This window comes from Pseudonaja textilis, chromosome 11 (assembly GCF_049901715.1).
Source record: "Pseudonaja textilis isolate UNSWEBS1 chromosome 11, rPseTex1.2, whole genome shotgun sequence".
In the NCBI taxonomy this organism is placed as follows: domain Eukaryota; kingdom Metazoa; phylum Chordata; class Lepidosauria; order Squamata; family Elapidae; genus Pseudonaja; species Pseudonaja textilis.
The window spans coordinates 20,419,821-20,432,332 of record NC_142000.1 but is presented as its reverse complement, the minus strand read 5'-3'; the positions used below and the strand labels follow the sequence as shown (position 1 = coordinate 20,432,332).

General features: G+C 40.9%; 2 long non-coding RNA genes across 3 annotated transcripts in view; one reads left to right on the top strand and one right to left on the bottom strand.

Moving 5' to 3' along the window:
• Nucleotides 1-12,512, top strand: part of LOC148124858 (uncharacterized) — a 254,455-nt gene that overhangs the window by 119,193 nt on the left and 122,750 nt on the right. The window lies entirely within an intron of this gene.
• LOC148124859 (uncharacterized) overlaps nucleotides 5,760-12,512 on the bottom strand; it is a 28,853-nt gene continuing 22,100 nt past the window's right edge. Inside the window, exons 5-6 of the long non-coding RNA XR_015744991.1 lie at nucleotides 7,662-7,873; nucleotides 5,760-6,144 (exon numbers count right to left, since the gene is read on the bottom strand). This is a non-coding gene — a long non-coding RNA (uncharacterized LOC148124859). The remainder of the gene's footprint in view (nucleotides 6,145-7,661; nucleotides 7,874-12,512) is intronic.

The following is a 12,512-nucleotide window of genomic DNA, read 5'->3' as shown; positions in this document are numbered from 1 at the left end:
GTTGCAACCATGCTTCTGGATTTCATCAGGAAGAAATCTGCACTTCATCTTAACTCCTTGGTTTTTTTATTTTTTTTATTTTTTATTTTCTCTTTAAAGCTGTAGACTCGTGGAATGTGATATTGGCTCCCATCTCAACAACTCCCACAAATGAGCCATTATTGAGTTAGCTTGCAATTCTCCAACACAGCAGTTACCAACTTGTGTTACAGAAAATACAGCTTCTGTTAAGAAATGCCAAGTCCTGGCAGGTAATTGAAGAGAATTACATGGATAGGGTGCTGTAATTAGAGGTAGCTCATTGATAGGGCTCATGTTTTACATGCAGGAAGTCAAAGGTTCAACTCTCCAGTTTCAGCAAATCTGGGAAGACCTACACCAGAGATCTTGAAGAACTTCTACCAGAGGACCTAAACCTGGGAGAGAGATAGACCAATATTATGAGCCCTATATTGAAGACTATAGGAGGCTACCTGAAAAATCACATACCTGTGTTCACTTTCTCTCTTTGAGCATATACATATATGTGCAAGAGAATGTCAATGATAAACCTCTTGCCAATCTACCAGTCTCTTGATTGACTGATCTCCTGAGTATCATCAAAGAATCTCTCTGATTATTCTGACTGTCCTTGAAGATACAGTCAACCATAGACAGCTAGCATCTATGGAGGTCATGAAACATACCTCTTATTAATATTATTTCTGGCTTGGACTTTAATAGATCCCAGGAGAAGATACTTTAAATGGGGTAATCCATTACTGAAAGTCTATCTCAGGATGATCTATATCATAAGAGTGTCCTTGCTGGACCATAATAACTATGAAAAACTGACCTCATCAAGTCAGATCCTATATGATGGAGGAATGGAGGACATGAAATATTTGTTTCTTATCAATGATTAATTTTACTCTAGTCCAGAATTTGCAATTTAGCATTGTTAATCTCCCAATATCTCACTACTTCATGCTTTGTAGATCTGATGAAGCCAGGATCCTCTTTTCAAGACCCTCTGTGTTAACAAACAACACACTGTCCTAGTGAACAACATTTGCACTGTTACCCTAGTTAGATGTTTCTCCTACAAGACCATAATCTGAGAACAACAACCATCATCCAACTTCCAGTTGACCTTCAGCTGTCCCATCTTCACAACTTAGTTTTGTTTGGATGACCATCTAAGATGAAAAGGAGGCATTTGGGTGAGAAAAGGTTGCCCTATCATAAATGTACAATTTTTGGGACGGAAATAGGTGTTCTGAACTGATAAGCTCTCTTGAAAATGACTGGAAGACTATGAGAGAGGACGCTACTAAAAAGCAAACAGATAAGAGGAGGCAAATGAGACGTGTTTATCAATTCTGGCATGAAATCAAAAGCTTTTTTTGCCCATACAGGACAATTCTGAATTCCAACAAAACTGCTGTCTACCCGGTCGTGTTGACGCAAACATTAATAATCAAAACATAATAGGTTTTCTCTAGCTGCAGCAGAAGGTGGGCATGCAATAATATTTTTCAACATTGTTTAAGAGTATTTTTAAGAGTGTGATTTTTATGTACAGAGGAGTGAGCTCTTTATTTGGTTAATTTTTTTTTAAAAAAAGAGAGAGAATTCACAACAATGAACCTTCTTCATAAACAAGTCTGAAAGAAATGGAAAGGTTAAGTAAAAAAAAAACCCAGAAGAAGCAAGAAGCAAATCCATGATATGTGTGTGTGTGTGTATGTGTGTGTGTGTGTGTGTTTTCCTGTCATCTCATGGAACATGGTTTGCTCTGGTGAATTGGAATCAGTGACTGGAAGGCAGGATCAGAAAGGAAAGATCTTTCCCTCAACATGGATTTCTTTAAAATTTCTGTTATAAAGTGGGAGTGGGGCGGGGGGGAAACCACTTGACCAATGAAGACAACTGACTGCCCTTTGAGAAAAGAAAGCCCTCAAAGGTTATTGAAGTAGATGAGATGCCTTAATAAATCACAGAGATAGAGACAGGAATCTGCCTGGTGGATTTAGCCAAGATAGTCCCCTTGTTCCTCCACATGTAAAGACAACAACCCCCTAAATGGAAGGTGCCAAATTCTTGTCTTCCTTCTCTACTTTTGGCCTTCCTGAAAAAGATCTCAAATTAAACCATGGCGTGGAACCAATTGCTGGATCGGAAGGAGGTTGGACTTCTGGCATCCTGGCCATGGCGTGACTCTTGACGTTTGTTTTGTAAACCCTTCCACACCTTTCTAGAAAATGAGGCAAAAAAAGAGAGAGCATATTAAAAAGGACACATACAACCCCTCTGTCCTCCTCCACAATTGGGTTCTGATATTTCTTTCAATATTATTATTGTGGGTGGTTTCTCGCTAGTCCCCAGCTGATCTCTCTTTTGCAAAACTCAGCTTGAACTGCCTTTCAATTAATGGATGTATTTGGAGTGGCTGACACCTCGGTGTGAAGGAGTTCTGAGCAGCTTAACACCCAGGGCAACAGTTCAGCCTTTGCAGACAGCTGCTTTATCTCTGTTGCCCACCCCCAAACTCCCTCTGTCCACCCCAAACCAGCCTTCAGATTAGCCTCTGTCCCTCTCTCTTACCTATGCTTGCCCCGTTGCTCTCTCTGAGGTTCTGCCGAAACTAGAAGTAAAGCTATAAATTTCCCAACTGTGCACCCTTGTTCAACTGCTGCCGATTATAAACCCCATCCCATCTCCATATTTTACTGAATCCTAAGGTTATGTGAATCCTACAAGCATCGGTGAGAAAACAACTCAAAGCAACCATAATTGGATCTGAATGGAACTGGTCCTCTATGCTTCGGTGCTCAGGAACCCGAGAAAGGATTTGGGTTTGGTCTGGATGTGTCTTTGGAAACTAGCTTTTCAAAACATAGTTAAAAACTTCAGAGGTCTCTCCTCTTCGGTCTGTGCTCAGTGTGGGAGCCAATTGGACAGTTGGCCATCCAGTTCTTCTTTGGAGACATCTAGAGAAAAAGGTCCTAAGCACTGTTTCGGAGCATGAAGTTTAGTTTGAATCAATGTGTACATTTCATTTCTCTCTGAGAAATTTACAAACTTCAGAATAACAGAGTTGGAAGAGACCTTGGAGGTCTTCTAGTCCAAACTGTTGCTTCAGGAGGAAACATTACACTATTTGGGACAAATGGTTGTCCAAACTCTTCTTAAAAACCTCCAGTGATGGAGGCAACTTCCGTTCCATTCATAACTTCCCCAACAGCCCCTTATTCTCCTTCCCAAGCCCATCTTTTAAGCACAGATTTTAATTCTCTCCAATAAATCTGCAATAGATGCTTTCAATGACATCCATTTTGGAAACCATCCGATGGTTCAAAGACACTGCGAACCATGGCTTCATTTCTCCTGTCTAGGATTTTGCAGCCTCTGTCAACTTCAAAACAATTGGAAGTCCCAAAGGAGCTTTTTCAAAACTACTTTGCTTTTTCCCGAAGACATTTCGCTTCTCATCCAAGAAGCTTCTTCCATTCTGATTTCAGTGTCTTCAGTATCAGAACAGAAGAAGCTTCTTGGATGAGAGCTGAGAATTTTTTTCAGGGGGAAAAAACAAGGAAGTCCAGCTTCCTCTTGGAAAAGCACCTTTGGGACAACCATGACCGGGGGGACAGAGAAGTTCTGTAGACTTTGTATTTGAAGCTCCCTATCTGAAGTTTCCTCAGAAAGGAAGATCTCTGAATGTTTGTATGCACACTCTTAAACCTAGGAATGTTTAACTTAATGCCCTACGCAGAGCTCGGACAGGTGCTCTCAATAAAGAACATTTTTCACCTTATTCACATTTCCCTCCGTTCCTTTCCTTTCCGGCACAGAGCCATCCATTCAGCTGCAGGTTTTCCTGGCTTAATGGAGAAAGTAAAGCAAATAGTTGTTTGAGATTTTGTGGAAATAAGTTAACGTTGGCTCCAACTAGAAGCAGCAGCATGACTTTTTTTCAAACTGATTTCCTCCTTTGGCCTTTGCAAGGCATTCCTGCAAAATTTAAGTGAGACCACGATAAAGAAGTAGATAGGAATGGGGGGGCGGAGGGGAAACCTCTGAAAGTTTATTTAATTGAATTTGCACTTTGTGAATTTGCACTTTGTGAAAATTGCATTTTAAGCATGAAGCAAAGTTCATAGGATTGCTCCCCATGTATTTCATAATGATCCTTTTCGGTTACCTGAAGAGGTTAAGTTAACTCAATGCTCACTTTGAAGATCGCGCATAACCGAGATGCTTTTAAATGCTTCTAAATTAATCGTTTACTGCAGTGGAGGAATATATGGATTTTATTAGATTTGTTATTTATTGATTGATTTGATTTATATTGCCGCCTATTCGCCCATGGCGACTCAAGGCGGCTTACACAATGTAACATCACATTTAAAACAAAAAATAAAAACAATAAGAACTAACAAAAAGAATCAAATAATGCAACAAATTGTACTTGGTGTTGGAGAAATGCAAGCTCTTTTCAGTTCATTGAGATAACGGTTCATATTAATGGTTATAATAAATAAATTACACTCACCTTCCTTTTTTTAAAAGTTTGTTTCACAGTTCTAACTAAGTCTTCCCGTTTGGTCTCCCCAGTGGTAGTAAGAAGAAACAAAAGCAGATACAGTAAATTAAGGAAGTCAGTCAAATTTTACATCACCGTATCCCTTACTTGCCTTGTTTTCTATGTATTAGCCAAAATAAGCCTCTTGTTTCTTACTGTGTTGCTGTTTAAGAATGTTTGGCACTTTGAAGCGAGGTGGTGGGGGGATTTATAGGTGGAACTGGAGACAGTTTGTGCAGCACTGAAATTGAAGGGAGGGTGGGTGAACCAACTCTTTCCAACTTAAGAGAAAAGTGAAGCATTTATTTGCAAACTAGGTACTCGTATTTCAGCTGACACCCTGACATCTGCATTTCTCACATCTGGCTTTTGAATTAATTTGCCCCATCGATGTTGCTAGATGCAGAATCGGTATGGTAGACCACCTTATCTGTTCTTTTCCCGGGGAGGAAAAAAAAATGTGACTCAAAATGTAACCACAGAGCTGCGTAAAGTCAGAAGAAAAATGTAGAAAAGTCACAGGCGGGAAGCCAGGGAGGGGAGAGATCAAAAGTCACGGCACTTCTGCATATCTGATTTAGTAGTTTCCTGAAATATCTGATTTAGACCTCCGGACAGGTCTGGGGTGTAAGAAGAGACAAATGCACCATTCAGAAGCAATTCTGTGTTGCTTTATGGTATGTCAAGCTTGCAGAAGAAAATGGAAAAACAGTTTTGTCGCATTGGCCCACTTTGGAGTTCTTCACCCGCCGTTTCTACACAGGTTATTTACAATCCTTAAAATATACTTCATGCCTCGATTCACTTGGGTTACGCAAAGAGCCACAAAAATGTATGGGCCGAAACAGGACTGCTCAGAGAATATAGAAGCAGCCCTACAGACGAAGGAGGCCGACAGTTTTCAAAGAACTTAATGCCGTCTCATTAAGAGTGACTTTGTAAAGAAGGTTAGGGCTTATTTGCTTATTTGTTGAATTATACAGGACCAAGATGCTTTCTGTAAAAAACTAAGCATCTCTGAAGCAGTTAGAATCCTGCAATTCTACACAGATTAATTGGAAGGAATTTGGCGGGGCTAAAACTTCAGTGCATTATGTAGCTGAACTTATGTGAGGGAGATTGGCAGTTTCTAAATGTAATATATAAATAAATGAAGTAAAATAAAATAAAATAAACATATCTGACCACTGCATGGTTCATTGCCTCCCATTTTAATCCTGAACACTTCTATGTAATAGGTTAATTCTTCCAGACTTTAAGTCCCTTCTAAAATAATCATAAAATTGAAAAGTCCCTTTAACCACGAATTGGAAATATGTGTTTTAATGTCTTTATCATTTACTTGGTTGCCTCATTTACCTCTAAGAATTTTTTAGAAGGCCAGCTAGCATTGGACGGTTGCTAAATTTTTGAATTTAGCCTAATCTTAGCCTAATCCAATAAAACTGTCGCCCTTAAGCAAAGGTGTAAATCCAAGATCACAGATAAAGCAGAGATCGAATACAACCATTTTAATTGCGTTAAGAAATTCTGCCCACCTCCTCTTTCTTCATAAATCCTCGGAGTGTCGAACCTAAAAACTGTTCAAACAAGAAAATGAAGCCATCTCAAAGATCTAGAGTCAAGAATATTTTCTTCTTCTTCTTCTTCTTCTTCTTCTTCTTCTTCTTCTTCTTCTTCTTCTTCTTCTTCTTCTTCTTCTTCTTCTTCTTCTTCTTCTTCTTCTTCTTCTTCTTCTTCTTCTTCTTCTTCTTCTTCTTCTTCTTCTTCTTCTTCTTCTTCTTCTTCTTCTTCTTCTTGCAATTGGTAACAAGGGAACAACCTTGCCCCAAGAATTATAGTTCGATTTCTATATACATGCGAGGTCTCCACAAATGGTACAAATTAACTATTTATAGAACTGAGGGGATCACCAGCACATACACAGATGGAACCAATTCATCCATGCTGCTGTGTCAAAACCTCGTTCACAATTGCTAATCCCTGGGCCTTGATTTAGGCCAAAATGTGGCAGCTGATCAGTTCTTGAGATAAACACCTCAAACCAGGCATGCCAATTTAGCTCTGATAAGGCAGCTTTGACATCCCTGAACTGCCCCAGTAGTGTAAAGCAGCTAATTAAGTTTCATTATTATGCTATGGATTTGGCAATTAAGTGCAAATTATTAATCTAAATTGGAACAGATGTAGAAAGGTCAAGGCTTGGAAGAAACGGGCTTGGGTGCAGGGAGGGTTGAATGTCTAAACTAGATTTGTTGAATTTGGCAATTGTGGTACTCAAAGATCTGTTGTGCAACACACACACATATATACACATACACACACACACATACACACACACACACACACATATGTGTATGTGTGTGTTCTGAGGTTTTCGCGGGTACTTACATGTATGGTATTCAGCTTTGTTCAGGTATTTTTCCCACATCATTATAGTTGTGCTTTTAAAGTTGTAGCAACGTTTCGGCAGAATCTCATCTGCCATCATCAGGCTTTTGTATTGTAGAAATTGTAGAAGTCGTCACAAGACGAACACAGTACAGAAGCCTGATGATGGCAGATGAGATTCTGCCGAAACATTGCTACAACTTTAAAAGCACAACTATAATGACGTGGGAAAATACCCAAACAAAGCTGAATACCATATACATACATACATACATACATACATACATACATACATACATACATACATATTGTTTTAAAATGTTAGTTTCCTTGAATAGCACAGCTGTCATTTTCATTCTTTATTGGGTGTGTGTGTGGAAATCCTTACATAGCTCTCAATAATTTTATTACCTAAGGCTTTGAAGAGGATTAACCCTGATTTTTTTTATTGTTGCAACAAAAACACAAGTCCTATTCTGGATCCAGGAAGATTACAAAAGGAAATTTCCAACAACCATTAAGAGGTATGGTTAGAATTTTCTGAAAACGCAGATAGGTTTTCCTCCGGCTTTGGATACCAGATAAAGACTTGTTCATTTTTTACGGTAGGATACATCTGAGTGTGTAAAATTATTCAAACCTGCACCCTATGTAACCGTTAGATTACATCATACGATCCCGTGAACTTCAAACACAGAAAGCTTACACCATAAGAAAGGTCTCAGTTGCCTCCTTTGTAAAATAGCATGTTCTGATGATTGTGATTATGGCACAAACAATGGAAGAACGTTCTTTCAAGGGAAGAAGCCAGACTTTTCCTTTTATAATTAAAGATTTCTTCTTCTCCTTCCATTCTTCTTCTTTGTGGCTTCTTTTTTTTTTTTTTTTTTTTGAGAATGGAGTCATCGTTGAATCATTCTTATACACCAAAGAAGGGAGGAAGAGGAAAGGTTAATTAATTTCACTGAAGGTCATACATGCAGTTTACAGTCTAATGAGCAATGGAACCCAGATTTTCTCAAATTCCAGCTTGGTGTTTAAAGCCAAGACCACCCTTTCTGCTGGGCTTTTATTATGGGTGATGAAACATCTGCAGGAAGAATATGACTCCTTTTCTCCCCCCAGAATGTTCACTCCCTATTGTCATTCTTGCTTATTTTGAGCAAAATACCATTTTAAAAGCAAAGAAATTAAGCTGCTTTGCCCCTAGAAGTGAACTCAGACAATGCCAGGCTCCACGTTGGTCAACCAGGAAGATCCTAAATGTCACAAAATAAAAATAAAAGAGAGACAAGATCTCAGATATTTTGCCCTTCACCTGAAGTTTGGCCCAGAGCAGGAGACATGTCGTGGGGAGGCAGGAAGCTTGGCGTTCCCACCAGGAAGAAACTTTTCCCACAGAAAAAAAAAAACTTTTCAAGCATCCTGGGAATAAGGTGGAAAAACAGAAGCCTCCTTTGAAGGGAAAAAAAAATCTCAGAGAAATTGCAAGGACTGTTTTGACCCAACATAAATTTTTAGATTTATAAGGACATTTCAAATGGTGACCTGCCATTTCATTCTTCTAACGTGGTCTGTGCACAAATATTTCCATGCGCCTTATTTTGCTAAGCAAATTGTAATAGTGCATGTTTGAAATGAGTAGCCTGAGCTTTGCTTAACCATGGTTATGGGGATTACAAGAAGATTGTTAGGCTCATAAAGAGTGGCCAAAGTACAGAGAAGAGCAACCAGGATGATGAGGGGACTGGAGACTAAAACATATGAAGAACGGTTACAGGAACTGGGCCTGGCTAGTCTAGTGAAAAGAAGGACCAGGGGAGACAGGAGAGCAGTCTTCCAATATTTGAGGGGCTGCCACAGGGAGGAAGAAGGGGGGTCAAGCTATTTTCTAAAGAGCCTGTAGGCCAGACAAGGAATAATGGATGGAAACTGAACAAGGAGAGATTCAACCTGGAAATAAGGAGAAACTTTCTGACAGTGAGAACAATCAACCAATGGAACAGAAGTTGCCCTCAGAAGTTGTGGGCGAGCCATCACTTGAGACTTTCAAGAAGAGATTGAACTCCCATCTGTCAAAAATGGTGTAGGGTCCCTTCCAACTCTGATTATCTCTTATCTGTTCTAAATCTTGATTTGGATCACTGTGGCAAACTAATTCAAGACAGTGCCTTGTCTTCAAGAGTTGAGTTGTTCCAATGGAGTGTCTTACATAGATGCCTGAAAGTGACCAATTTTTGCTGTGTTTCATCCAGAAACATATTTTTGCATGATTAGAAGTCTCTTTTAATGCACAGTTTGAAACAGTGTGTCCATTCCAGCCTGGAATTTAGAAGGGACAAGCTACTTTGATCTCAAGTGCCATTAGAAAAAGACCTTTCATTCAAAGCCACCGATACAAAAATGCCTCTTTGAAGATTTGCACAGCCCAAATAATTGTTTCATCCTGGAGGGCAAAATGCCAGCAAACTATGGATGTGAACTGGCAAAAAGAGCAAAGACAAGGAATAGGGGATAAGTCATGGACCTCCCATGAAAGCCAATTGTGGGCTTTGTCTCAGTTGAGTTAATTTGGCCAATAGTCCATGTGGGCTGTTGAGACGAGCTTCATACCAGAATGCAGATTTTGAATGGAAATTGTTATCTGCAGGAACTAACCTTGAGATTTCATTCTCAAAGGAGAACCCTTTGTGCCTCTCTTATTGGCTCCCAGCCCTTTCCTGGTGGACGTGTAGCTTCATAACTAGGTTGTTGACGTGAACCTACTGCACAACCCAACAAAGGAAATCTAAATCTTGTCCTGGAGATAGTAACAAAGGTGAAACTCTGCAATAGGTGAACTCTGCTAGAGCAGAGAGAGAGAGGGAGGGAGGGAGGGAGAGAGAGGGGGGGGAGAGAGAGAGATCCTTCCAAAAGTGATGTTAGATGGAGATCCCCCAACCTAATTTGATATATTTCAGTGTCTTGGGATTAAAGCTACTTTCCCTTGGTTTCCTGGTTGAAGATTTCACATGCCCAAGTCCTGTTCTTTTAACTACATTGGGATGGCTGTGGTTCTCTGATCCTTCACATGTTGGCTTCCCTTGCTCTTTGTAGCTGAACTATTGGTCAAGTAGCAATGAAAACAGCCCCTTCTGCGTCACTCCACTGCCCGGCTCCAGAAACTCAACCCAGATCCTTCCTTTCATTCCAACTTGCAAAGTAAGCTTGGACCAACTGTCATAACAACCAGCCTTGCCATCGACAGCTCATAAATCATCATAAACTTTTGGTTTAATGGTCCAGGATGGGATGGTGCCAACATTAAAAGAGCATGCTCTAAACAAAGACTTTCTGTAATCGAAAGGCATGGTATGATGTGGGGCAGCAATGGCAATCCTGAAATTCCAGACCAGAATGGCCACACTGAGACCTTGCTAAGCGGCTTTGCAGACCTTCCTAAATGGCTTACAGAACCAGCCTCTTGCCCCCGAACCAGCTGGGTCCTCATTTTACCAACCTCGGAAGGATGGAAATCTGAATCAACCTGGAGTCAGTCAGGATCGAACTGCTGGCATTTGTCAGACTTAGCCTGCAATACTGCATTCTAACCACTGTGCCACCATGGCTCATGAATTTTATAGATAGATGCAAGCACGTCACATTCCGGCCATTATATTCTCTGAAGTTCGTCAAAAGAAAAGTTGGAAGCTATTCTCTTACTTCAGATGGGATGAGGACTAGAAGAAAGGCAAACCTTCCTAGAAATGGGTAGGGGGTGGGTAGGGTGGGAATCCGACAGAATAAAACTGGGGTGGGGAAGAAATAGAAATTGTTGGAGGCACCCTTGAGGTTCTCCATGGCAAATTGCCTTGCGAAACCTCAGTTAGAGCAGGGAACTGGCACACATTGTTGTTGGCTGGTTATAGATCTGCCTGAGAATTATCCAGAAAATTATATGTTAAAGAAATGGCTTGTCAAACCAATTTTGGAGGCTTTCCAAATCGGGGTCAAGAAGACCTACTTATTCAGGGGTGGCATGTCAGTTACAATAGAACTCTGCAGAGAGGTCTGTAAAGGAGCCAAATAAAGTCAAAATGGTGACCAACCACACGATGGAAACCTCCAGTGTCAACAACAACAACAAAAAGAAGACAGGAGTTCCATTTTGTGGGTGGTGTCCATCAACGTGACTCTTTGGATCCCCTCTTTTTGGACTAGTTTAATGAAAAGAAGGACCAAGGGTGACATGATAGTGTCTTAAAATATCTCAGGGGCTACCAAAAAGAAAAGGAGGTCAACCTATTCTCCAAAGCAGCTGAAGGCAGACCAGCAAACAGCAGATTAAAACTAATCAAGGAGAGAACCAACTTAGAAATAAGGAGAAACTTCCTGATAGTTAAAAGAAATAATCAAGGCCTTTGTCTTCAGAAGTTATGGTTGGTCCATCACTGGGAGTTTTCAAGAAGAGACTGGGCAACCATTTGTCCAGAATGGTATAGGGTGTCAGGCTCCGGGTTCGCTGCTGAGTTCGTCAGCTCACCATGGAGGCTGTCAACTTGCCTCAGCTGCTGCTGGATCTGTCTTTTCCTCGTACATGCTGACCTCGCCCGTCGACTCACCTCAGCCGCTTACAGATCTTCTTTCCTCCTACATGCTGGCTGATGGTGTTGAGGGTCGCATTGTGATCAGGGGTGGGATTCAAATTTTTTAACAACCGGTTCTGTGGATGTGGCTTAGTTGGTGGGCATGGCTCGGTGGTCATGTGACTGGGAGGACATGGCTTGGTGGTCATGTTATTGGCTGAGTGTGGCCAACTCAATGTCACTCACATCGAGGCACGCATCTCCTCGCCTGGCCTCTCGTGACTGTGGGGATGCTGCAATAGTCGTAAGTGTGAAAAATGGTCATAAGTCACTTTTTTCAGTGCCATTGTAACTTTGAATGGTCACTCCACACAAGCAAAGTACCAGCAAAGGAGGGAAAAAAAACTCCAGAGCTGTTCCTGAGATAGGAAGTCCAGTCCTGCCAAGAATGTAATAAGGGTTAATGGAGAGGCAGTTTCTGTAAGCAACACCAGAATGTTTCCTTCCTGCCTTCCTTATAGGATTAGGCCAGTAATTTCTTCTAACAATTGGTTCTCTGAACTGCTTAGAAAGTTAACAACTGGTTCTAGCGAATAGGTGCCAACTGGTAGAATCCCACCCCTGGTTGTGATGATGTCAGTGCAACGTGCTTCTGTCGGCAGCCGGACCTATGCTCGAGCAACTGTGGGGCTGTAGACTAATCAATGGCTCCTTTGAAGGGTCGATGTGGTGCAACGTGTTGGAGAGGGTTGGGCACATATGGGTGAATAGTTTAGACTTAATTTAAGACATGGTGAAGGTAGCCCAAGGTGGGGATCAGTTAGTGAGGGTTGGGATAGACTAGGGATGTAGACATGTTATAGAGTTAATAGCATTTGGGGATTATGGGTTAGGCGTGGCCAAAATTAGAACAGCGTGTAGGCCTGGGTATGGTATGGTGTATCTAATGGTAATGATAATAAAAGGAAACAGAACAGACTCAATTCCAATGC